This window comes from Mauremys reevesii, linkage group 1 (assembly GCF_016161935.1).
Source record: "Mauremys reevesii isolate NIE-2019 linkage group 1, ASM1616193v1, whole genome shotgun sequence".
NCBI lineage: Eukaryota > Metazoa > Chordata > Testudines > Geoemydidae > Mauremys > Mauremys reevesii.
Window position 1 is genome coordinate 97,423,674 of NC_052623.1, and position 24,204 is coordinate 97,447,877.

The following is a 24,204-nucleotide window of genomic DNA, read 5'->3' on the forward strand; positions in this document are numbered from 1 at the left end:
TTCTGACATACTCACCACACCTAACCATCACCATGCCTCAGTGGGTCACAGATGAAGATGCCAAATTCAGGACAAACTGCTGAGAAATATGGCAGACTCACCCCAAACCGGTGGTATAATCTAATGATAAACCAACAAAGCCAGCAACAAAAGTAATTTTTTGTCTCACCACACTGGTTAACAGGAAGTCAAAAATGCAGTCTCCTTAGGCATTCCAGCCCTTGTCTCACCACCCAGACACTAGACTCTATGATGAGTGGTTACTGAAAACCAATTTAATCAGATATAGGGTCCTTCTAATCCCCAGAGATCAGCCACATAGCTTGGTCAATATACGAGTCAGATCTTATCCAATAATCATGCTGATGCCAATCCTTTAATAAAACTAAAAAAGGTTAATAATGAAAGCAAATAATAGAGGTAATCATATATATACAAATAATTGCAAAGTCCTTATTTAAATTTTGTGGCAGTGATAGAATAGACTGCTGGCTTTTAAAGTCTCTCTGGTAACTTCCAAAAGATTGGAAGGTTCTCAGTTCATAGTCCAAAATGTTCCTTTTAGTTGTAAATCCACAGTCCAGAGAATCAGGACAGGAAAGAGGCAAAATGGAGCTATCTCTGGGGTCTTTTATATCCTCTGCCATGTGCCTGGAAATTTACTATCTTCATTTGTGGAAAGTTATTGGCCTAAGATGGAGTCCAGAATCACATGAGCATATTGCATGTCCTTACATGGCTTGATGACTCACAGGGGCAGCCATTGCCCATATTCTTGCTGAGGCATCCACAGGGAGAGCTATCTGGATGTAATAAGTTTCTTCTGTGGCCCATTATGAGAATTGTATCTCCCTGATGGGCCATCACTACATAGCCATCTAGCCTTAATGTAAATTTTACCTGGTGGGTATTACCCAGGGATACAACACATACGTATGATGCCACCACATAGACAAAATTAATAATTTCTGATATAAAAATGATACATGAATATAAACAGAATAATTTTTCGCAAATCATAACTTTTCCTTGCATGACACATTGTACAAAATTTTTTGCAATTGTATAATGGTAAAAATGGTCGTATGATTGAATATGACCATTTTTACCATTATACATCATCACACTAACACACTGTAGTCACGATCTATACCCAAAAGATGGCATGTAATATATCATTAATAAACTTGTGTGATGTATGTATCAGATGTGCAAAAAGAATTATAAATGTGTGCTAGAATTGTTCTTAAAATGTGAGTTTGGCAAGCAGTACATAAGCACAGTCTGCCTTTGCTTTGCCAGCCTGTTCATTAGGTAGAGGTAATGAAGGTCCATTTACATGTAAGGCAAACAAAGGCATCCAGCTAACAAGGGAAGGCAGTAACAATTCAACTATCACCAGCAGGGGAGGAACCAGTATGAAATCTTCACCAGACCACGTGGCATCTTTCCAACAGGAGAAGAGGAATGTTATCTGAGAATACATTTCAGTGATTTACTGAGCTAAAATGACATGGGGTTCTGAAACTCATGTGATAAGCAGTTGAATCAAATGATTGTATATGATATTGCTGTATTATAAGTGTATTGAGTAAGTTCTTTTATGAATCACAGTGACTAATATCATTGTAAAATGTACACATTAACACTATATGAGGAATTACAGAAACTCACTGATACAATGCTTTAAAGTCTGTAATCAAACACAGATAGAAACAGGCTATGTATTGCCAATGTAGATTAAGCAGTGTCGAATCAAAACAGTGGAAGCCCCATTTACATATGAATCAGCAGGGAGTTGGGAAGTCAAACAGGTAGGAAATACCGGTAGGAAGCCTTCCTGTCTCTTGTAACAAGGTCAACGAACATTGGGAAATAAATGTAGAAAGCCATTTTGGTATCTATCACCTGGGAGATACAAGGGGCCAGAGTTCTTGAAATCAGAGAACATTGGCTCCTTCAACCAAAGAGGTTGAAGTATCTGGAGAAACCTGCTAAGGCAAAGATTAAAACTTAACTTCCGCAAGTTACAGTCTTAGAAGCATATTTTTACTTTTGTTTGCTTATAATTATTTCTATGTTTACTCACTATACTTGCTATCACTTACACCTTTGACATTTTTGTTTAATAAACTTTTTTTACTTTTTTTTACTTTTACTATAAACCTATTGGCTCTGTGGATAAGGGGAAAGCAGTGGATGTACTATTTCTGGATTTTAGCAAAGCTTTTGATACAGTCTCCCACAGTATTCTTGCCAGCAAGTTAAAGAAGTCTGGGCTGGATGAATGGACGGTAAAGTGGATAGAAAACTGGCTAGATGGTCGGGCTCAACGGGTAGTGATCAATGGTTCCATGTCTAGTTGGCAGCCGGTATCAAGTGGAGTGCCCCAAGGGTCGGTGCTGGGGCCGGTTTTGTTCAATATCTTCATTAACGATCTGGAGGATGGTGTGGACTGCACCCTTAGCAAGTTTGCAGATGACACTAAACTGGGAGGAGTGGTTGATATGCTGGAGGGTAGGGATAGGATACAGAGGGACCTAGACAAATTAGAGGATTGGGCCAAAAGAAATATGATGAGGTTCAACAAGGACAAGTGCAGAGTCCTGCACTTAGGACGGAAGAATCCCATGCACTGCTACAGACTAAGGACCGAATGGCTGGGTAGCAGTTCTGCAGAAAAGGACCTAGGGGTTACGGTGGACGAAAAGCTGAATATGAGTCAACAGTGTGCCCTTGTTGCCAAGAAGGCTAATGGCATTTTGGGTTGTATAAGTAGGGGCATTTCCAGCAGATCAAGGGATGTGATCATTCCCCTCTACTCAGCACTGGTGAGGCCTCATTTGGAGTACTGTGTCCAGTTTTGGGCCCCACACTACAAGAAGGATGTGGATAAATTGGAGAGAGTCCAGCGGAGGGCAACAAAAATGATTAGGGGGCTGGAGCACATGACTTATGAGGAGAGGCTGAGGGAACTGGGATTATTTAGTCTGCAGAAGAGAAGAATGAGGGGGGATTTGATAGCTGCTTTCAACTACCTGAAAGGGGGTTCCAAAGAGGATGGATCTAGACTGTTCTCAGTGGTAGAAGATGACAGAACAAGGAGTAATGGTCTCAAGTTGCAGAGGGGGAGGTTTAGGTTGGATATTAGGAAAAACTTTTTCACTAGTAGGGTGGTGAAGAACTGGAATGGGTTACCTAGGGAGGTGGTGGAATCTCCTTCCTTAGAGGTTTTTAAGGTCAGGCTTGACAAAGCCCTGGCTGGGATGATTTAGTTGGGTTTGGTCCTGCTTTGAGCAGGGGGTTGGACTAGATGACCTCCTGAGGTCCCTTCCAACCCTGAGATTCTATGATTCTATTCAGTGGTCTGATTGAAATTAGAATTGTTGTTAACCCCAATTAAATTAATGAATGGCTATTGCTGTCTCTCAAACGGATCTGTGAACTTAAGTTCTGAGTGCTACAGTCCAGGAAGACTAGGCAATACAGGTCAGATGGTTTTGGAGAAATTCGGGACTGGGAGGGTGTCTGCAAAAAGTAAGTGGGTGGTAGAAGCCAGGGTGTGACAACAAGGCTTGTAAGGCTGGCTGTTAGTGTCAGGGCTGAGAGCCCCAGCAGCATAGCATATAAGACATTCAGAGTTGCAGGACAGGCAGTGACAATACCCCTTACCATTCTGGGTTGAATCCCAAAGTGTCCCACTCAATATAAGTATTGTATGCAGAGGGAGAACATGTGTAAAGGTCTACACAGCTCTAGGGAAAAACACAAAGCTTCTGGCCTGATATTATTGTCTGCAACTATGGGAAATATTTCAGAGATGCAAAGTTGCTGTCCTGAGAGTCCCAAAACTACTGAAAAATATGCAGTTTTTTATCATTCAGATCCTACAATCTCTGTAGTACATGGTTACTTTAACAAAGTATTTTATATTTGCTAGCACAATAATTGCCATCACAAAATGAAAAATAAAACTATAGACTGCTGTGAATGCCTTAGTTTGAGTACATTTTTGTTTTATAGACGAAAGCTACAATAAATCATAGCAAAATTTCCATTTTACCAAAATGTTATGCAGTTGTTTATTGAAATGATGGTCCAATTAAATTTGACCATACTTAATGATGATTAAACAAAGAGTGTGTTGCAGTAAGTCAGACCTATTAATAAAACTGTATTGCAGAGGGAATAGTTAATATTTGCACAGTTTAAACAGTGAATAGTGACAGTATAAACTTGCAATACAGTTTAACTCAGATTGTAAATGCTTTCCTGTGAAACACTAAGAGAAAATCCAGTGATTCAGCTAAAGAAAAATATTCAGAGAAAATGTAATGAACCCATAATGACAAGTTAAACTAAGGTTAAATACAAGCATTGTCTCAGTTTTGTAGGACATACAGGGAGGTTTTAAAAAAAAAAGCAAAGCTAAGTGATGAAAGATGATCCCTAAAAATCCAGTGAACTGATACTTGTAGTCCCATGTTCAGATCATTAGCAGCAAAAAGAGATGCCTCTTTAAGGTAATATTTCTAGGAAAAGCTGTTCAGCAAAAACTGAATGAAGACAACAGTGTTGATCATGTATGAAATCTTTCAGAAGTATTCGAGATTTGAAATGTCTCCACTGTGCTAAATATCATCTGATTAAAAACACACTTGCTGTAGTGTAAATGATATTTTTAAAATGTATGTAGATAATGGTATCAGAAGCAGTAAAAGGTTATGTGCACTTTTTCAGTAAATTAAGCCCTGATCCTGCAAAGACTTAACATATGAATACCTTTTCTGCAGGTTGAGTAGTCCCATTGACTAAGCTCAGCAGAGATCAACCATTTTATGCATAATGCATAAAGTTAAACCTCTAAGTCTTTGCAGGGTCAGGGCCTTGGATGGCAAGGAGCTTTTAAAACTTTGACAGTTATTTCACTAAATACCTTTTAGCAAGTTACTGAGCATATTGCTCTATGATGTTTGGTTTTTATTTGTCAGATACAAAATGTGTCAATCAAAATGAACCTGTAAGCAGGTTCCCCCGCTAGTCATGGAAGCCCTGGCTGGTAAGGCCCCCCTGGAGATTAAACTACACACATTCCACCAGGATACTTTCACCAAGAATCTGTATTATCAGGGCTGGCTCCAGTCCCTCTTAGAGGGAAGGACCAGCCTTCAAATTGCCACCAAAGAATGAAGTGGTGCAGTATAAATGCCGCCGATCGTGGCTTGATTATTTTTTTCCCCCTTCGCCACTTGGGGTGGCAAAAAAGATGGAGCCGGCCCTGTGTATTATTATTTTTTGCCTTATGCTTCAGGTACAACAATGTAACAGTAGATAGAAGGGGCCTTCTTGCTCCCTGGCTCAGTCTTTTGTACTGTTCCCTTTCTTCTCTGAGCTATCCAGCTGGTGAACTAATTACCTCATTAACTCATCAGGCTCCTTCCAAGTTCAAGTGATCCCCACTAAACCTTCCAAACCCAGTCAGACCACTTAACTCCTGCTGCTCTAGCTCTCTGGAGCACTGCAGGTTCTAAGTGACCTAGGTACTGCCTTCCAAAAGGGGATCTACTTATAGCTGCTAACAGCACCCTGTCACAGAGTCTGTAATGTGAGATGCAGAGCATTCCACTTCTAGATCACTGGTTCAAACCTAGTCCTGGTCAGCATTTAAAAGCTGGTACTGTCCATCCTGTGTGAAAACATTTTGATAGTTTCAGTCCAGCTCCCTATAGACAGCTCCCAACTATTACTCACAGTGATTTCATATCATGAAAAGTACTATCATAATTCATAGTCTATTTGGCAGTCTCACAGAGAAGGCAGAAATTCAGTGGAAAATGAACCAAACTACGTGACTTTGTTCTTAAACCAGAGCTGAGGCACAGTGGCCCATAATCCTATTCCGATTGAAATCAGTATCTCAACTATCTTTGTCTGTGGGCTGGGGCAAGGTAGTTTGTACTGCTGCTTTTCAAGCTTTACCTCTTTTGTGAAGAGAGTGAGTGAGTGTGGGAGATATAAATGTATATTGTAAAGAAAAGAAAGCTACACAGAGTGACAGAGACATCTGTGCACTTGATGTAAACCATTTTTTTCCCAGTAAAAATATCAGATATGATACACAGTTCATTAATTACATCTTTCATTTTGTGTCCAATTTATGCTAAGAAATACATAAATGCTACCTTATTTTACTATGCAGCAGCTGATCCCAAATTTTGATCATAAACTATCATTAAATATTTTCTGAGAGATTTTGCTTCCACATGAAAGAATAATCAAAAAATTTGTTTTGATCTATTCTAATGAGCGTCTCCCCCTCAGTTTTACTTCCCAGAACCATTTCGTTCAGTGTTTGTTTTCCTTCTGTCTTACCTCTTCCAGTTAGCCACCGTCTCTCATCTTGTGGAAACCAATAAAGTTATAGTTTGCACACACGTTGTTTAGATTACTGATATACGTAGAAGTGATGGTTTTGATATGGAACTTATATTTAGCTATTATGTCTAAAGGACTATCGATCAGTTGGAATTTTAATATGTGAAAATTCATGTTTTTAATGTTTAAATATAAAGTAAAGAAATAGCAGCTGCTGTTTATTTCATATCTATACCTTATGATTTGTTTGCGAACTCATTCTCACACTGTCAATGTTTTTCTTTTTTTTCCCATAAAGAAAAGGCAATTAATTCTTCTGTATGCCAGAAGGTGCCACTGCAGCACTCACTGACAAACAGCAAAGACTGTTCTACATTTCACAGAGAGAGGTTGCATTATGAATATTACCAGGATCAGCATTTGACTAACTGCCACTGAGCATGTATTACTATAAAAGGAGGCAAAGATTTTGCAAAATAACTTACTGGAATTAGAATGAGATTTTGCAATACCTTTTTTTGCAATAGAAATGATCAGGTGTTGAACTAAAGGAAATAATTATTTTATAGTATACTTTCATTCACTGAACACACAGTGCTTTCCAATGTAGTTATTCATCTGAAGACCCATGTAACAAATGTCAATATAAATATAAATACTCATTATCTCCCAGAAGGGATTCCTAGGAAGGGCTTTTCCCCACTTGCTGCTACATTTCCCCTCTGTATAGATCACTTTATTTTAAAAAGTCTCCCAAGGTCATAGTTTCATTTATTGAACATAGTTATTTGTAGACAGGTGTTGTGTGCTATTGTATGTTATGGGGGGAGATAGCTCAGTGGTTTGAGCATTGGTCTGCTAAACCCAGGGTTATGAGTTCAGCCCTTGAGGGGGCCACTTAGGGATCTGGGGCAAAAAATGGTCCTGCTAGTAAAGGCAAGGGGCTGGACTCAATGACCTTTCAAAGTCACTTCCAGTTCTAGGAGATTGGCATATCTCCAATTATTACCTTTATTCATCTATTATTTGTTTTTCTTTTTAAAGAAGGTGGTAGAATAAGGAGTCCATCACTAGATTTAGAAATGATGCTTCTTCCTAGGTAATAAAACAGGGCAGCTGAAAAATAGATCCCAAACAAATCTATCTGAAAACCTGTTTATTATTGTTTAATTATTTTTGGAGCAGTTTAGAGATTTTTCCTTTTGGTGGCAATGCTACTTGCTGGTGACAGAGGAGAAGTAGGAGGAAGGTGACTGTGCAAACACTGACAGCCAAAAAAGGCCCAATTGATTTATCTAGAAAGAAATACAATAAGAGGAAGAAGCTTCCTAAAAGCACATCTTATGAACAAGCTCTCTATTAATTAATTGTTAGCCCAGGAGATAAAGTGATGCCTAAACAAAGAAACCAAAGCAATGAATACTAGAAGTAAATGCGGCGGGGGAGGGGTTTCTACTGAGTTGTTGTAATTTAATAACATACCCTAAAATGCTAGTATCGCCAAAAAGACTACAAGAACATATTCTATAAGGTGTGCAGGACTTCTGGCTACACTTTTTTTTCCTTTCAACAATGTAAAAACTGTGAGGATGACGTAAGGTATTAATAACAAGTAGTTTGTAATAACAATTTTGTGTCTAAATATATTCTCATGGAAAAACTAAGGGCTATGTCTAATTTCCAGTTCAAGGAGCTATGCCTGCACTAGATCTGATTGAGCTGGTGCACTTAAAAAAAAAACGTGTAGCCACAGCTGCACAAGTGGGAGAGGAAGTAGAGCCACAAGTGCGATCCTGTCCAAGATTCTAGGTACATACTTAGGGTAGCTAGCTCCTCCGTCTGCTCATGCCACCACACTAACGCAATCAGACCCAGTGCAGGTATGTCTCTTCAAGCTGGAAATTATATCTTACTGCTCCAGTGTAGTCTTAACCCTTAGTTTTTTTTCTTCAATATATTTGGTCACAGAATTAGTATTACTCACCAATTGCTACTAATACATTGCATCAGCCTCACAGTTTATCCATTGTTAAAAAAAGTGCATCTTAAATCTAAGGAATATGTTTTTGTAGTCTCCTTGGTGAAGGACTACAGCACGAATGTCACTAAAGCACCTTCGGGCCCAAATGGTAGATGTATCCCAAGTCTAAGTTATTTCCTCAGCTAGGTTTTATGTCTTAAGGTTAATAGGCTTTATGAGTTAACCTTTAGAGTTCATGAGAAAGTTTAACAAATTTATTTTAGCATGAGCTTTCGTGAGCTACAGCTCACTTCTTCGGATGTACTCCTGTTCTTTTTGCGGATACAGACTAACACGGCTGCTACTCTGAAACATGAGAAAGTTTGGTGCTTTAGATCTTGTTACATCGGGCCATCATGAAATTTCCAGGGCATTCTTATTTCAGCCTTGTCAGACATATCTCCACTTATTTGGTATTTTTGGTTCTGGTCCCAGCTAAAATCAAACCAAAAGTGATGATAAAACTTTGAAAGTCCTATGAATGTAACAAGCCAATTCCTGTTTTTTTAGAAACCAATTTTTCAAAATAACTTTAACATCTTTAGCTTCAGTACTACGATGATTTTATCACTGTTCAGAAGCTTATGGTCTCCAGGCCTGAATTTTCAGAGGTACTCTGAGAAAAGCAACACCCATTGACCCATGGGAGTGGAGAGTGCTTTTGCACCACTGAAAATTAGGCCTTTTTGTTTGACCTTCATTAAACACTGTTTGACTAGCTGATCATTCTGTCCCCTTCTACAGATTAGTGAGGCAGTAAATAGGGAAGAACTAGAATGGACCTCTAATCAAGTGAGATAATATTGAACAGTCAATTACTATAGCACACAATTACAATTCACAGAATTATAACTTTGATAAACTATTTTTGTGCCAAACAATTTAACTGGAACTGACCAATGGCACCACTATAATGCTCTTAAGAAGACTCGTTGTTACAGAAACAGGAAATCGTCGTCTAAGATTGTAATCCTGTAGTCTTTCTGAGATGCTGCCCTCGCCGTCCTTTCCTTAAGAATACTGTACACAGTTTTCAATTTATAATCAATTTTCTCTTATTTCCTAGCAGTTCACTCTCTCTCTATTCTTGGATGACCAATTTCTCCTATCCCCTCACCAATTCTATTTTGGGGAATACTGAATACATATTTCTAAATACAAGACTGGTTATTAAAAGATAAAAATCACAGTACAAATTAGAGGTGAAATTTTTGGACAAAACTTTTTTCATGGGAAAATACTGATTCAGGTTATCTGAAACGTTTTGTCAGGTTTTTTTTGTTGCTGTTGATTGAAAATCTGCCCTCCAAAAATATCTGAAAAAGTCAGATTTTATTTCAACATTTTCTAAACTAAACCTTTTCACTTTTATTTCAGAAGTTGCTTCATTTTTATTGTTTGTGAGAGGGGTTGGATCACAGAAACCCCCTGGCAGCTGCCACCTGATGTACCAAGATTATTTCTGCCCCTGCTTTCCTGCCCTGTCAGTCGAAAACTTCAGTGCCCTGCATTGTTTGAGCCAGACTTGCTAGCCTGCTGCAAACACAGAGCCAGGTCTGAATCACGTCCCCTAACAGCTGTAGGCTTACCTGAAGTGTTCTTGTCTTTAACACTTAGATGCCCAACTCCCAATGGCGTCTAAACCCAAATAAATCCATTTTACCCTGTATAAAGCTTATACAGTGTAAAGTTATAAATTGTTCACCCTCTATAACACCGATAGAGAGAGATGCACAGCTGTTTGCCCACCTAGGTATTAACACATACTCTCAGCTAATTAATAAGTAAAAAGTCATTTTATTAAATATAGAAAGTAGGATTTAAGTGGTTCCAAGTAGTAACAGATAGAACAAAGTGTGTCACCAAGCAAAATAAAATAAAATATGCAAATCTGTCTAATCAAACTGAATACAGATAAGATCCTCACCAGTTCCAGAATGCCCCCTTTTACAGACTAATCTCCTTTTAGCCTAGGTCCACCACACCCCTTGCAGTCACTGTCCTTTGTTCCAGTTTCTTTCAGGTATCCAGGGGTCGGGGGCTAGGGGGCATGTGGAGAGGCTCTCTCCTTAGCCAGTTGAAGATCAAATGGAGGGGTCTCCTGTGGGCTTAAATAGACGTTCTTTTTCATAGATTCATAGACTCTAGGACTGGAAGGGACCTCGAGAGGCTATCAAGTCCAGTCCCCTGCCCTCATGGCAGGACCAAATACTGTCTAGACCATCCCGGATAGACATTTATCTAACCTACTCTTAAATATCTCCAGAGATGGAGATTCCAGTGTTTAACCACCCTGACAGTTAGGAACTCTTTCCTAATGTCCAACCTAAGCCTCCCTTGCTGCAGTTTAAGCCCATTGCTTCTTGTTCTATCCTTAGAGGCTAAGGTGAACAAGTTTTCTCCCTCCTCCGGATGACACCCTTTTAGATACCTGAAAACTGCTATCATGTCCCCTCTCAGTCTTCTCTTTTCCAAACTAAACAAACCCAGTTCTTTCAGCCTTCCTTCATAGGTCATGTTCTCAAGACCTTTAATCATTCTTGTTGCTCTTCTCTGGACCCTCTCCAATTTCTCCACATCTTTCTTGAAATGTGGTGCCCAGAACTGGACACAATACTCCAGCTGAGGCCTAACCAACGCAGAGTATAGTGGAAGAATGACTTCTCATGTCTTGCTCACAACACACCTGTTAATGCATCTCAGAATCACGTTTGCTTTTTTTGCAACAGCATCACGCTATTGACTCATATTTAGCTTGTGGTCCACTATACCCCTAGATCCCTTTCTGCCGTACTCCTTCCTAGACAGTCTCTTCCCATTCTGTATGTGTGAAACTGATTGTTCCTTCCTAAGTGGAGCACTTTGCATTTGTCTTTGTTAAACTTCATCCTGTTTACCTCAGACCATTTCTCCAATTTGTCCAGATCATTTTGAATTATGACCCTATCCTCCAAAGCAGTTGCAATCCCTCCCAGTTTGGTATCATCTGCAATCTTAAGTGTACTTTCTATGCCAATATCTAAGTCGTTGATGAAGATATTGAACAAAGCCGGTCCCAAAACAGACCCCTGCAGAACCCCACTTGTTATACCTTTTCAGCAGGATTGGAAACCATTAATAACTACTCTCTGAGTATGGTTATCCAGCCAGTTATGCACCCACCTTATAGTAGCCCCATATAAGTTGTATTTGCCTAGTTTATCGATAAGAAAACCATGTGAGACCGTATCAAATGCCTTACTAAAGTCTAGGTATACCACATCCACCACTTCTCTCTTATCCACAAGACTCGTTATCCTATCAAAGAAAGCTATCAGATTGATTTGACATGATTTGTTCTTTACAAATCCATGCTGGCTATTCTCTATCACCTTACCACCTTCCAAGTGTTTGCAGATGATTTCCTTAATTACTTGCTCCATTATCTTCCCTGGCACAGAAGTTAAACTAACTGGTCTGTAGTTTCCTGGGTTGTTTTTATTTCCCTTTTTATAGATGGGCACTATATTTGCCCTTTTCCAGTCTTCTGGAATCTCTCCTATCTCCCATGATTTTCCAAAGATAATAGCTAGAGGCTCAGATGCCTCCTCTATTAGCTCCTTGAATAGTCTAGGATGCATTTCATCAGGCTCTGGTGACTTGCAGGCATCTAACTTTTCTAAGTGATTTTTAACTTGTTCTTTTTCTTTTATTTTTTCTTCTAAACCTACCCCCTTCCCATTAGCATTCACTTTGTTAGGCATTCCTTCAGACTTCTCGGTGAAAACTGAAGCACAGAAGTCATTAAGCATCTCTGCCATTTCCATGTTTCCTACTCACTGAGCAGTGGGCCTACCCTGTCCTTGGTCTTCCTCTTGTGGGTGGAGACCCCCTCCTCTTTCCTATGCAAAGTCCAGCTCCAAGATGGAGTTCTGGAGTCACCTGGGCAAGTCACATGTCCAGTTTCTTACCAGTTAGCAGCCATGGGTCACATGCTACCTTGAACCTCCTCAAGTAGACTTCTTATGTGGATTGGAGCATTCCAAGATTCATTGTCCTTTAAGTGTTTCTAGATTATGTCTTAATTTCAACATTCCTTTCTCCAGGAACTGATCAAATGCTCTATTAAGGATATTTAGAAATCAAGCCAGTACACAGCCAATATGCATAACTTCGAATACAAAAATGATACATGCATACAGATAGGATTAATAGATTCAGTAGATCATAACCTTTACATAGATATGTTACATGGCATATGTAGCATAGCACATATTCCACTTATGTCATATATATTCACAAGCATATTTCCATAAAGCATTATGGGGTACAGCATCACAGTTTGATTTAAATGATTTAAAAAAAACCTTGAACAAAACTAAACTTTTTGTTTCAGGATGAACAAAACATTTTGTTTGACCTGAAATGCATTTGTTGACTTCTTCATTGTGGCAAAAAACAACAACAGCCCAGCAACCTGTGACGGAGCATGCACACCCCGCACTGACGCTTCAGGGGCTAACCCCTCACTGTGGGCTGAGGAAGCCAGGGCCCTACTGGGCATGCTCGAAGTGCAACACCAGTATAAGAGGGAGCAGCTTGGCTCAGTCTGGGCTGACCGCCATAGGGGAAGGTGGTGTGCCACCGGGTCCTGCTGAAGGGCTGTTGACAATTCACAACGTGGAGGCCATCCAGCTAATAGCAACCCTCAACCCCCAGGCTCTGGATGCTACAGAGGGAGAAGGAACCAGGGGAACTAGGAAGCCAGAAGATGCGGAGAAGCAGGTAGGAAGTAACCCAGAGAGTCTTTGTGGGGAGTTGGCCAGAGGCTAGTTTGACATGTTTCAGCCGGATCTCCGCTGAGCTGGTGGCAGGCAATCCCATCAACGACAGGGCCCTAGGTTGAGAGGGTGGCCTGGGTCCCCGTATCCTGGCCGCTGCCCACCATGGGGTGGTGGCCCATCCTGACAGTGGCTGACTCTGTCTGCTAGGCCGCACATCCCCGAGCCGGGGGGCAGTTATTGACTCTAGCCACGAGGCCGCAAAGCCCCTGCGCCGAGCTCATGCCCTGTCCAGGGTGGGGACAGGGCATGCCCGATCCATGACACAACCCCAAAACAAAACTTAGTTCAAGTTGACACACACATTTTTTTTTATTTTTTTGGTTTGGCCACTGAACTGAAGAATCAGTGATTTGCATAGTTCTACTACAAATGTACCAACAGAAATGACCTTTCTGCTCACTTTCTTTAGCGCAGCCCAACATTCTACCAGTGATACTAGAGCATCTAAACATGAAACCTATACAATCTCTGAGATTTAGGGTCCTCTCCTCAACTGAATAACATTTTTTTACTGTCATACCACAGAGATTGGGTGCAGAGGATGTGATAAAAGTAGGAACCAGAGTGGAATTCTGGTGATTCAACCAGAATTTCTCACAGGGTTACAGAGAAAATCAGACAGCCAGTGCAGAAAGAGAGGTGGGGTCATATCCTTCCCCTTCCCCTGTATTGTGGGTGTTCAGTTTAGCTGCAGCCACTGTACTAGCAGACAGGAGAGTCTGTGCTTCCAAAAAGATTATGCGTAGCCCCTACTTGTGCACTCATTTCCAGTGATGCTCACTCATACAGAGCTGGCAGCAGTCTGGCTCTGGGTAGAAGTGTGTGGAAACCCATAGAATTACTTCTCTTGTTAATACATTATTCTTTCAATACATTAATACTAATTACACCTTAGAGCACATGTCCCATGTTTGCTGGGCCCAATATTCAGCACTGCTTAATTTTCTAAGTGCTTCATCACACCCCCTGCCTTTTTGTTTACCCCCTCCCTCACCCCACCCTACCCCCCAGCCAAAAAACCCAAAACAAACAGAACTATGAAGCACCAGCTATTGGTAATCTCTGGAGGCAGGATACTATGGGATTTTTTGGTGAGGTTTTTTTTTTTTTCTGGATCAGGGATCTGGTATTCAATAGCTTATAGGTCTGTGGCCTATGCAAAGGGCAAGTGATATGGCCAATGAAAAATATGGTACTCTGCACATCCATTAGAATTTTGAACAGCATGTTTGTTTCTACTGCATTGTTTCTCATCTTCATGTTTATCTGTTCATTTGCGGTGAAGCATTTAGTCATAACTGTGCCCATTTCTCCTCTGTCTGTCCTTTTTTGACAGATAGCACTGATCTATAGTGTGAGAAAATGCTGAGATTAGTTACAAAGGAAATAAACTCTGTTCAACATACACAATCTTCCCTTGAAGGAATCAGTCCAGCTTTTTCACAATTAGCAAATACTTTTAAAAGGTAGTGTTTCAAAGAAGAAAGAACAAGAAACAGTTATTTGTTTACTTTGCTAGCTAGTTCTCAATTTGAATTAGAAGAGTATTTCCTATTGAGGACTATGATGGTTAATATGAGCTTTAAGCTCCTGTGCTGATGCAATTACCAGCTATGGAATTAGAGGCAGAGCACCAGCAGCTGCTTCATCAAGACCCTGAAAGTGAGGTTAATATGGCTGAAGACCAACAGAAAAAATACAAATATACCATATTTTATTAAGCTTTCTCTCTTGCCTAGTCCAAATAAATTACAACAGTCACCTCATGCAATGTAGACACAGGAAATAAGCAGGAGATCACACACTTCAACAAATGGCCACATTAATCCATTTTGATGCAGACCAGTCTTTTTTTTAGCAACATTAGAACCTTCGAGATTACATTCTGAGTCACACGGTTTGGTTCCCAAAGGCATACAGTAATGAGAACATATAGAGGGAAGAATTTTTCTGCATGTGTTCATCCTCACCCACCCCATTTTTTACTGAAATATGCTGGAACCAATCTACTTTCAACTTGCATAGAATACTCAGGCGTAACATGCTGCTTACTTTTTACAGACTAATCCTACCTAACTGCTTGCCTCTATAAATGAAACAGTGTGTGCATATGAGTAGATGTCAGATAAAAACCAAGGAGTGTTCACATCATTGTGTGTGGAGTACTCTGTTTAAGAAAAAAACATTAAGTGGTACCCCACAAGGAGAATGGCCAAAGGTGTCACTATACAACTTGACATTAGGGTTGTGCTTGGTCAATATTTTGATGATTCCTCCAAGGAGCTAAGCTGAACATCCAGAGTGTGTCCCTTGTTGTTCATTTGGCTGTCTGTCTCCAAAGGACCAAAATGTCAATGAAAGTGTCTGTCTCCTGGTAGAAAGCTTAAAATTCTTTTAGGAAATGGTTTCAGGTTACCTTGTGCTGTGATACTATCCTATCTCAATCTATGTTGGGCCAAACTGGGACAGTACTAGGAATAGATCTCCTAGAAACACCTAGATCAGCGGTTCTCAAACTGTGGGTTGGGACCCCAAAGTGGGTCACAACCCCATTTTACAGAGTTGCCAGGGCTGGCTTAAACTTCCTGGGGCCCAAAGCCTGAGCCCCACCACCCAAGGTCAAAGCCTAAGCCCCACCGCCTGGGTGGAAAGCTGAAGCCTGAGGGCTCCAGCCCTGGGCGGTGGGGCTCATATTACAGGACCCCTGCCTGGGTCTGAAGCCCTTTGGCCTCCCATCTCAGGGCAGTGGGGCTCAGGCTTTGCCCCCCCAACCCAGGGTGGTGGGGCTCGGGCGGGCTCAGGCTTCAGTACCCACTCTCCTGGGGTTGTGTAGTAATTTTTGTTGTCAGAAGGGGGTCGTGGTGCAATGAAGTTTGAGAACCCCTGACTTAGATGGCTCAGTTAGTGGCATTGGTGAGTTAGTAGGTGACATTGTTCTCTGTCTGTCAGTACTGCATCTTACATAGTTTGAGGGTGCACTGTGCAGCTAGAAATGCTTTCTGCTGGAGGAGACGAGCCAAATTCCTGAGTACAGTTGCATAACATTTGCATTTTCTGTTTTTTTTTTCAAAACTTTGCACAATATTTTGCCTAACTTGCCCATGCCAAGTTGGCTGTACTACTAACTTTCATTAAATGGTACATGCCCCAGGGTCCGTTCAGGTTTGTACTGGGGCTGCTGCACAGATTACACTGCTATTTTTATCATGCTAGCTTGAGCAGAGCTAGCATGGGTCCCTCCTGGCTCAAACACAGATGTTCCCATAGAGATGATCAGCAGTTCCAGTAAACTTAAAAAAAATTTACATACATAGTAACCATGTTGACAAACCAGGGATTACAGAATACAGAAGTCCACTCCCTTCCCTCTGTTCAGCCATACAAAACAAACAAACCAAAACACTAGCAAATTTCTGTGAAGAGATTAAGGTTGAAAGAAACAGTGATGGAAACATGCTAACTGCTACTTTTGTTTCTGGTATACATCAGAGCAAAGAGGAAGGAGTGGGTACCCAGCCTGCCTTATTCCATCTTTCGAGTGACAATTTAGCTGTGTAATTCTCTCATTTGTTAACTGAATACTTGGCAGCATTCCATACATTGCAGAGCATGACCACTTAACTTGAACCAGTTGTGTTTGAACACACTTTTGAACTGTTTTTACTCACAATAAAAGTAACGTAATGCAGTGTTCTTTAGCAGATTAATACTTAATATCAATTTTTGCTGACTTATTCAAACCACCTGGTTTTGTTCCTTTAATAATGCAGTCCAATAAAAATATAAATAAGTAAGCCACTAAAGGTTTTACTGAAAATGTAAACAATAATGATTTGTTGTAGTTATTTTTTTAACATCAGTTTTTATGCCCGAGGCATAATAACTTCTTGATGTGGGGCTTTTGCAGCATGCACACAATAACACAATCTGATAAGTTACAGGCAATCTTCCATAATAGCCTTACCAAATTGTATTGCTTCATATGGCTTAATTTTACACATGGAAGCAATCGCTATGATATTAGTGATGTATTCATCATTCAAGCCAAATAACCCCTGCCCTGATCTGGAATGAATTTTAAGATGGTTTTGAAGTCAAAGGTTGAACATAAAAGTTAGACATATTCCCGTTTGCTTTGAAATAAGTGGCAAAACTTTTTTGGGAACTAGATTTATCTGTGTAGGAGCAGAGGAAAGCAAATTGTATGCCTTTGTGCTCCGAGGCAGCTGTGCAAGGGGGGATTCGCTTCAGGAGAAAGCAAATGGCTAGTCTGTGCTCTTGGTCTAGTGAAAGAAAGGGATTTGCTATTCTGTTCTGTACAGGTTCTTATACTCTGTCCAACACCATAGTATCTGAGAGGCTGAGCAGTAGTGCATTAAACACTACCATCTTTTCACTTCTTCCCCTGGGGAGAGGATGAAAACTAATATGTATGTGCAGGGGAATATTTTGTTTGGGAATGTTTATAACTATATATGCATACAACATATAGCTCTGTATGTGCACACATGTTAGAGAAGGCAGGGTCAAAGAAACGTGCCTTGCACTTAGAGTGGAAGGTGGCAAGGTTTGTGATGGTCCATAGTTGCTGTGGCAGGAAGGTGACCCCTAGCTTGATCACTCTATACTGATTTCTGAATGTTGATCTAGGGCCCTGAGCAGAGACAGTCTGGGTTTCTTCCCCAGATTTCAAAACTGCCTCCTTGAGATCACTCCATGTTGCTCATCAAAGATGTCTATCCTACAGATATTTCTTTCTGGGAACAAACTAGAAAGGGATGTGCTGTCCTTGGAGGAAACTATGCCAGAAAGATTGTTTGTATGTCAATGGCCAGTGTGTAATTCAGCAGTTAGCCTTATGTTGCTACTTATTGTGGAAGTGGTTGTGGGGAGATACCCTGTCAAAAAAGTACAGGATGCTGTTGTTTTCAGGGCCCAGGAACAAGGTTTCCAAAGCAGGGTAGGTTAGTGACTGGTTACTGAGTGATTGAGTTGGAACTGTGTGTTTCCAGCTGCCCTCTCTCTAAATCCCACCAAGATCGCAAGGCAGGCTGGAAGATATAATTTAATAGATTTCATAGGCATAATCTTTTTGGGAGCACAGACTATCCTGTCTGCTAGCACCCTGGCGGGCCGAGCCAATTTGTTTACCTGCCACATCAGCAGGTTCGCTGGACTGCGGCTCCCACTGGCCGCAGTTCGCCGTCCCAGGCCAATGGGGGCGCTGGGAAGCGCTGCGGGCCGAGGGATGTGCTAGTCGTGGCTTCCTGCCTCCCACATTAGCCTGGCATGGTGAACAGCGGCCAGTGGGAGCTGCAATCCGCTGAACCTGCCAACGCAGCAGATAAACAAACTGGCTCAGCCTGCCAGGGTGCTTACCTTGGCGAGCCGCGTGCCAGAGGTTGCCAACCCCTGCATTAGATCATCTGTCTGCCCTCCTGTATATCACAAGCCAATAGATTTCTGCCAATAACTCAACAGACTTTTTAGAACTTAACTGCAAGTGAGAGACGAAGGAAAGTGTAGGTCCTTTACTTAGTGGAAGGAGAGTTAGTAACTGATGACGTCAAGACAGCTCAGGTGCTTAATCCCTGTCTTCCTTCAGTCTTCACTAAAAAGGTTAATGATGACAAGAAACTCAACCAGTTAATATTGACAACCAGAGGGAAGAAATGCAAGCCAAAATAGGGAAAGACTAGGTTAAAGAATATTTTGATAAATTAGATGTATTCAAGCCAGCAGGGCCAGATTAAATTAATCCTAGAGTATTTAAGGAACTAGCTAAAGCAATCTCAGAGCCATTAGCAGTTATCTTTGAGACCTGCTGGATGATGAGTGAGGTCCCAAAAGACTGGAGAAGGGCAAACATAATGCCTATCTTTAAAAAGGGGAACAAAGAGGATCCAGGGAATTGTAGACCATTCACCCCAGCCTCAATACCTGAAGAAATACTGGAGCAAATTATTAAACAATCAATTTGTAAGTATCTGGAAGATAATAATGTTATAAGGAATAGTCAGCATGGATTTGTCAAGAAGAAATCATGCCAAACCAAGTTAATTTCCTTCTTTGATAGGATTACTGACCTTGTGGACAGGGTGAAGCATTAGACATGATATACCTTGATTTTAGTAAGGCTTTAGACACAGTTCCCATGACATTCTCATAAGCAAACTAGGGAAATTTGGTCTAGATGAATTTTCTATAAGGTGGGTGCACAACTGGTTCAAATTTGTTGGTTCAAGTAATTATCAATTATCAATGATTTGCTGTCAAATTCGGAGGGTGTATCAGATGGGGTCCCACAGAGGTCAGTCCTGGGTCCTGTACTATTCAGTATTTTCATTAATGACTTGGATAATGGAACAGAGTGTACTTATAAAATTTGCAGATGACATCAAGCTGAGAGGGGTTGCAAGCACTTTGGAGGACAGGTTTAAAATTCAAAATGACATTGACAAAGTGAAGAATTGGTTTGAATTCAACAAGATGAAATTCAATAAATATGATTGAAGGAAAGGAAAAATCAAATGCACATCTACAAAATGGGGAATAATTGTCTAGGTCAGTGCTTCTCAAACTAGGGCTGCCGCTCCCCTGGCTGGCCAGGCCGGTTTGTTTACCTGCCACGTCTGCAGGTTCAGCCGATCGCAGCTCCCACTGGCCGTGGTTCGCCGCTCCAGGCCAATGGGGCTGCAGGAAGTGATGCAGACTGAGGGACGTGCTGGCCACCCTTCCTGCAGCCCCCATTGGCCTGGAGCAGTGAACCGCGGCCAGTGGGAGCCATGATCGGCTGAACCTGCAGACGTGGCAGGTAAACAAACCGGCCCGGCCCGCCAGGGGCTTTCCCTGAACAAGTAGCAGCCCTAGATTGAGAACCACTGGTCTAGGTGGTAGTACTGCTAAAAAGAATAAGGGTTGTAGTGGATCACAAATTGAATATGAGTTGTCAATATGATGTAGCTTCAAAACAGGCTAATATGATTCTGGAGTGTATTATCTGAAGTGTTGTATGTAAGACATGGGAGGTAATTGTCCTGCTTTACTCTGCACTGCTGAGGTCCTGACTGGAGTCTGCATCCAATTCTGGACATCACACTTTAGGAAAGATATGGACAAATTGGAGAGCAACAAAAATGATTAAAAGGCTTTGAAAACTTGACCTATGAGGAAAGGTTGAAAAAAACTGGGCATGTTTAGTCTTGAGAAAAGAATACTAAGGGGTGACCTGATACGTCTTCCAAAATCTTAAGGGCTGTTTATAAAGAGAATGGTGATCAATTGTTTTCTGTGTCCACTGAAGATAGGAAAAGAAGTAATGGGACTAATCTGCAGCAAGGGAGATTTAGTTTAGATATTAGGAGAAACTTTCTAACTATACAAAAAAATTAAATGGATAAACAGTTTTACATTCTTTATGGATGCAAACCAAGTACAATATTTTTGACAGTATAATATCTTTGGTTTGTTGAAATGCTTCCATGTAGAGCCTCTTAGGCAGGAAACAAACTACTGATGTATAAGCAATAAAATCTGGAAAAAAATGGGAACATGGCTAACTATTATATCTCCAATATATACAGATATAAGTCTCTGTAAAACACCATCTGGTGTCTTCTAATAATTTTCTTAAGTGATGGCATGGCATAATTACGTCATCTTAAGCAATGCTCAGTCAAAAAATGTAAAGAGTATGCTTTCACATAAACTTTCAGAAGATTTTGTTTCTTGGCAACAAAGCTCAGTGAGTTAAAATTTTTTTCCTATTCTAGGCTTTCGGATGCACATCTCAAATATACTGCATGCAAGGAGTTTAAAATAATATATCCTTGTATGCTGATTAAAACCCCTTTGACCAGCTTCCAAACACCAGAGAAAAGAACCAGTCCAAGAGGCAACAAGAACCCATTTAATTGTGTGGAGAAAGGACAGATTCCACTTCCTTTCTTCAGTTATGTTTATAGATGTGTCCCTACACCAATTTACTATGTATACATAACATAAGGAAAGGAAATCTTCAGATTCATTAAGCTAATGAAGTCCTGAATATATCCCAGAGTGGACAGATGCCAAGTGAGGAGTCTTTCTAAAGTAATGGAACTCCAGAGAAGAAAATGAGGGTTGGCTTCTACATAAAAGAAAATAACTTAATTTTAAAATTAAATAATTATGTAAGCCAAAATGGATTCCTATGACTTATGAATGTCAGAGGTGTAATCATACACATAATTAGAAAACTGCGCCTCATTACTTTTTACAATTGGAATAAGACATAATAGCCCAGTTGTTCATTGTGTAACTGTTGAAAACAAGCACAGTACACAGCATCGTACTATGAGGCCTTCTCTGTCTCTTACTAGAGGCATGTGTGACCTGACACCCATGCTCATGGAAAATCCACTTGGACTGGGCTACCAACAAGACAGTCCTCCAGAGGCCTAGAACAATTAGGAGGAAACACTTAACAATCCGGAGCCAGCGGGTCAGTTAAGAAGGCTTGCCTGCTTCCTTTCAGCCTCAGAGCTGGGTGAGCAGGGGCTGTAGTTCCTCTTTTTCCATGCAAGCCCAAAACCCCAGGGCTGGGTCAGAGTCTTGCCTTTAAGTACTGCAACCAGGAGCTTGCCTTGGAGATTTGTTTCTTTAAAGAGGACACATCCAGATTCTGGATTTATTTTATTATCTAACTGTTCAGAGACTGATGCAGAGCTTATGGCATGAGCCACCCTGCTTCAAGTAGGTGAAAAAAACTTGTGAACTAAGGCAGAGAGCACATGCAGTACCACATTTGGTGGCATAGGAGGTGCTACTGAGCAGCACCATCTGCCACCCCACATCCTATTTTGTTCTTTAAGTGAGCATTAAAAAATACATTGGCGGATGCTGTCAGGATCCCAACACATGCAGTCAAGACCAAGGGTCAGAGCAGGGGCAAACAAAGCAGGGAGTAGCGCGTAGTCAGTCTCCAGGCCAGTGTCAATACCGAGGGTCAGAGTCTGACTCAGGTGGTGAAGTCCAAATCAAGCTTAGGTCAAAGTCAGGAGTTCAGGAGCAAGGAATGGTCTTGGCAGATACAGGGAATCCACACTGTTGCCTGGACATTTCCTAGAATCCCCCTTAGGTTTATATAGGGCAGGGAACCAATCAGGAGCCAGGGGGCTGCTATCTGTCAGACCCCTTTTTGTGGAATGTCCCATGGTCTGTGTCTACAGCAGCTGCTGGTTGGCAACATGGAGAGGCCAACTGCCTGGTGGCTTTGCTGGCCTGGATTCTAGACCCATGAAACCGTACTGATGTAATAGGAGATGGAATTCTGTATGGACAAAGTCAGGCTTTTCATACACAAATATATTAGCATTAGAGCATTTTTAACACTTCACTTAAGGAGAATTTTTTTCTCCTCTTTGCCCTGTCTCCCCCCCCCACACACACACATACACCCTTCATTTGGATGAAGTGAGAAAACTGTTGTGGGTTGTATTCCAGTTTCTACTCTATTTTTAGACAAAGAATTATACAGCTTATACTATAGTCCCCGCCCTAATGCCCTTGCTCAAGCAAAACTTTCATAATCATTTTGGGGCCTGGATTGTCTTTGTTTGGTGCCTTGATTTGAAAACTTCTTAACATGCCTATATTCAATCAGGATCATTGCCCCATTGTGATTGGTTTTATTTTTGTGAACTACCTAAGTAAATTCCTGCCCCACAGAGGTACAATATAAATAGGGACCAGAATCAATGTTTGGATGTAGAACCTATTGGATCAGCGAAGGGATGGGTGGTGGGGAAAAGAAAGCTGACAGTAATAGCTAACACATTCAATCCTGTATTTCAGAGCATACAGTTTGGAGGTTGCTGGGTGGTTTTGTTTTTGTTTTGATTTGTTTTGTTTAAATGAGTGATCAGATGACATTACTGAATCATCAATAAGGTACTTGGGTCTATTGCTTGCATGATTGGAGGATTTCTGCCTGCTGTCCAATGTTTTCATTGGTTTCTAGTCTAAATTCCCCCACAAAAAGGATTTTACCTTGGAGTTAAGGTTGTCAGAAAAAAATGTGAAAAGTACTTAAACTGCCTTAGGGGAGCCCAAGCCCTATTAATTTTCAGTGGGACTTATCCTAATAAATCACTTAGACATAGATTTTTAAAGCTAATGGGGGATAGCAACACCTAACATCTCATCGGGATTTAGGCACAGCAGTGCCTAAATACCTTTAAAAAATCTGACCCTTAGGAACATTTGAATCCTACCTGAAGTCTTTAATGAGTGAGATGGTCATAAGGCAATAAACAAAAAACTTCCCAGTAGATTCCCATTAGCACTATTTGTTCAGTAATTGATATGATATTGGCCTTGTTTGAGGTTCAAACAAGATAATTGTTCATGTTAATGGCAAAACTGTTGGTGACTTCAATGCTTCAGGATCGAGCCATGTATCCAGTGTCCACTGAAGTCAGTGGGAATGTTTCTGTTGACTAGATACTCCCAGTAATTCTCCAAGTTTGGAGAAAATAATTCAGGATCTTGGGGTGCCTCAGAACTACAGATTGTTTAGAAGCCCCCTGAAGGATTTGTTGAATGGAATTACTAAAATAAAAACAAAACATTATATAATTATACTCACAAACTGATTGACAAATACCTGCAAAGAAGGGCCCAATCCTGCAGCCTTACTCATATGACTAATCCTATTGACCTTAGTATGACTACCCTTGTGCCTACCCATAACACTGACTGCAGGATTTGGCCTGAAAGTGGTTAACTACTTCCTTGAAAGTTGAACAGCGTAAATTTTTATTTTCATGGATGGGTTGTTTTTCTGCAAAGAGAGGCTATTCATTTGCTCATGCTTATTTGTCTGGTTGACTATATTTTTGTTTTTGATGATCTAATAGGGTGCCTAAAATCTTGGAATAGGTCTTTTTAATCTAAACATTAAAATTAAATGTGTGTGTATGTATAATAAAACTAAGGCTTTTATTA

At 40.8% G+C, this 24,204-nt stretch overlaps 1 long non-coding RNA gene across 5 annotated transcripts in view; it reads left to right on the top strand.

The window, feature by feature from the left end:
- The window catches only part of LOC120395764, a 169,498-nt gene that overhangs the window by 55,598 nt on the left and 89,696 nt on the right, over positions 1–24,204 (top strand). Inside the window, exon 3 of one of the 5 annotated variants that reach the window (XR_005592774.1) lies at positions 12,771–13,133. The exons of 2 other annotated variants lie outside the window; for them this stretch is intronic. This is a non-coding gene — a long non-coding RNA (uncharacterized LOC120395764). Of the gene's footprint in view, positions 1–1,346; positions 1,911–12,770; positions 13,134–24,204 lie in introns of those variants that run through there. 2 more of the 5 variants (XR_005592776.1, XR_005592775.1) reach the window with 2 other exon arrangements.